The following is a 3,779-nucleotide window of genomic DNA, read 5'->3' as shown; positions in this document are numbered from 1 at the left end:
GCGCGGAGCCGCAGAGACACCTGAATAACCCGCCCGGCCGCTCTTTCTCTCTTAATTGTGTTTTCCCGAGTCAATGGATAACTTTACAGCCCGGGCCATGGAAACATCAAACAGAACAGCCTTGGGGAGACAGCTATCTGCTGCGGGGAGACGCACCGGGTTAGTCACCTGGGGGGAAGGGGCAATAAAGTTCAAAACTACAACCATCCTGAAAGTCAGGGTCGCGTCCGGCAGACGCCCGTGGGCAGAGGTCGGCGCTGGGCTCGCAAGGTGGGCATCCATGGCGTCTTCTCCAGACCCCAGGGGAGGCTGGGTTCAGTTTTCTCCCATCCTGTCCCACACCTTGGGCATAAGGGGCTGCCGTGTGGGTGCTTCGCTGTCCCGTCCTCCCTCCGAAATCCCTTCAGGGGCTCAGAGGGACACCGGAGCCTCGCTGAGCCTCCCGCAGCGTGCTGCTCGTCTCCACCAAACCCGCCACGCTCCCTGCCCTGGTGATGCCCGTTGCTTCCCGGGGGCTAAGCGTGGCATGGTGGCATCGGCACTGCTTCCCTCCGGACACCAACAACCCTCGGGTGCTCTGCAGTTGATGCCTTCGTCTCCCGGCCATGCCATGCGAGACCATGTGGCAGGACCCCCCCCTTTAGGCTTTCACTTCTGTTTTTTATCCTCCTTCCCTCCCTGTTGTCCTTGACCAGCTGCGATCTTGGCCTTCCTGGGGCTTTAACAGCCCCGTAACTGCGCAGGAACAGCGAGATCGAACCACGGTTTTACAGCGCCGTTGCCTCATCGCCGGAGCACCAACGAGACGGTGGGGGGGGGCTGGGGGAGGCTGCAGGCAGTGAAAGTCACAGGGTGGGTAAGGAGGGGGTGGTCTTCTCGCTGGCTGGGTCTGCGGGCTGAAGGACCCTTTGAGGGATGAGCCTGAACTTCCAGCTCCACTGAGCTGCATCCCAGATTTGCCACTCTTTGGAGAAAGAGGAATTTCTTTTAACTGCTGCCCTCTCTGTGTTTCAGGGAGAGAGCTGATCCAATGGGACCTGAGCAGGGCCTTGCACCTCTCCCTCGGGGATATCCAACACAGAACAGCTCCCCAGCACCCAAAGGGACTGCGTCCTCCCGGGACAGCCCAGCCTGACTCCACGATGGACTCTGCACCCCCGCGTCAGCAGCTGACCCTCAGGTCCACGATGCCATCAGGGTGAAGCAGCATCACCACCCAAAGGAGCCGGGTCGGGAGCCTCAGCAGGGAAATGCCAGGACAGGGAACCAGAGGCTACACAGCCCTGTGCTCCGACGGGGACAGTCCGTGGATGCCTGGTGTCCTCAGCACTACCGACACGCTCCAGCCAGCCCCGTCCCTCCCCACTGGGGATGGTACAAACCACTTCTGGCCATGGAGGGGGGGATGAGGGAGCAGCCAGAGCTTCGGATGGGCTCGAGGGGCTGTTTTCCAAAAAGGATGGTTTGGAAACCTGACTAGAGCTTTACTTCAGGGGCATTTTAGCTTGAGTGACCCAAAAGCTGAGTCCCTCTCACCACCTCCCCTTGCCAGCCACGGCCCATGGCTACTGCCAGCTTTCTGGGACATGCTGGTCCCCATCCCACGTGAGAGCAGTGCCACGGAGGAGAGGAAGCCATGGCAACCCCGTCCACACTCTCCCCTGATGCGCACTCCGGGGTTTTTCCAGCAGCAGCTCCATGGAGGAAGGACACTTCAGTTTTGCATGCAATAAAATAGCCACACTCTGGACTTTCCTGACGTCATGGCAGATCTTCCCCCTTATCCACTATCTTGGCAATCTCTCCGGGAACAGCTTGGCTGCACAACTGGAGCAAAGTCCGGAGCGCAGCGGCGTGCCAAAGGACGTGCCGGGTGGAAGGCCGAGGGGGTTCGAGGAGGTGTTCGGGCACGTGATGCTTTTAGCACGTGATGGGGGGGGTGTAAAATGTGTTTAGCAATGAACAGCGTCCCGGCTCCGGCCGTCCTGGCCAGCATGAGACCACACATCAAAACCGAGTGTCCACAACCGCCTGCAGCGCAGGAGATGGCCTCGAAGGAGACGTGCTGTACCGGGACAGGCCCACGGCCATCTCCAAAAGGCTTTCTTCAGCCCACAGACCTCCGCAGAGGCTCCAGCCATCAGCCCGTGACTTCCTAATGCCTCACTCCAACTCTGCTCCTGCTCCCTCTGGCAGATGCCCCTTTCTCCCCTCACAAGGTAAAAAATGGGATCACGTAGTAAAGATGGAGGGGATTAAAAACAAAACTCGTGTCCTACCCCTCCTTTTTCTCCACATGGCATCGCAACACGGGTTTGGGAAAGGGCTCACCATTCCTCCAAAGCATCAGCTTCGGCTGTGTAACAGCACAAACAGCCCTGCCTGGTGCTCCAGGTTCACTCCATGCGCAGCTCCTTCCCCTGCTCGGAGCGCCGCCTTCCTAATCCAACCTAATAGAGCTTTTTTTTCCATTTCTTAAGCCTGTAAAATCAACACACGCACTGGCAGCGGCAGGTAGAGGTTAAAAAAGAGCATTTGCAGCGGGAGGGAACAGAAGGAAGACCACGTCTCCACATAATAAAATTTTATTACAAAATATGAGATAGATTAATAGTTGTAGGGAAGGGGCTTTTTGGGGGGAGTAAGAGGGGTTATGTAACAAACAAAAGCATCACCAGAAAAAATAAACCTTCAACCCAAGTTTTCCAGGTCCCAATTATCATTTTGTCTCAGACTGTGTTCATCTCAGACAGTAAACGATCACTTTCCATCCCCGCAAAGCGATACAGTGCTCTTTTCCTATTTACAGCGATTTTTTTGCCCCCCCCCACCCCCCTCCCCAGCTATGATACAGGCGCAGCAAGACGCGGCACTCGCCTCCCGCTGAAGTTGGCACTCGTTCTGCCCCAAGCACGGGCTTGCGAAGCCTCCCGGGCTTGCAAACCTTTTCCAATGTCACCTAAGATTCCCGGGGGATGGAGGGACCCTGGCTCAGGTGGGGTTCGCATCCCCTCCCGCAGCAGAGAGGAGCTTTGCTCCCTCAGCGTCGCTCCCTTGGCCTTCCCCCGGGGAGCAGCTGCCCTCAGCCCCCCAGAGCTGCAGTGAAAGGCAAGGCCGGAGGCTGTGCACACAAAAACAGAGAAAGAGAGGCCGAGGCCTGCCGGGGGTTTCCCTTGGACATTTTTTTTTCTTGCCTTTGCACTAGTAAAGCATTTGCACGTCAGCATTTTGCATGCGGCCCAGCGGTGCTGCTTGGGAAGCAGCTCTGGATCGGGGAGGGGTTTTCTTGTTAAGACACTTCGTCCTCTGCCCCCCCATCAAATTAAAAAATAAAAGTAAATATATATATATACACACGCAGGCTACGTGAGGACACACAGATGCTTTTTTCCTGTAGTGAAAAAAGATCATCAGGAAAATTATGTAAAATTCCCCCAAGATCTAAAGCTGCCTGTTGCTTGTTTTGGCTTCGCCCTGGTTTTCAAGAACAGGTTTTGGGCCCCATCAGCACAGCAGGGGAGGGAGCGGGCGTTCCCTTCTCCAAAAAAACCAAAGAGGGGGGCAATGTGGTCCCTCTGAGAGGGCCAGGGGTGAGGGCTAACCCCAAGGCTGGCCTGATGGCACACCATGGGTCAACCCTGCACCCCGTAGTTTGGCTCACTCGTTGAGGAGGTTCAACCACAACAGACGCACCAAAAGAAAGGTCTTCCCACATGGAAATCGCACTTACAGCCATGGGGGCTCCCGGGTGGGCACAGGGACCACGGTGCCGCGGGCTC

Source organism: Eurypyga helias, unplaced genomic scaffold, assembly GCF_000690775.1.
Source record: "Eurypyga helias isolate BGI_N326 unplaced genomic scaffold, ASM69077v1 scaffold15183, whole genome shotgun sequence".
Lineage (NCBI taxonomy): Eukaryota > Metazoa > Chordata > Aves > Eurypygiformes > Eurypygidae > Eurypyga > Eurypyga helias.
Note: the sequence above shows the minus strand (reverse complement) of the source record.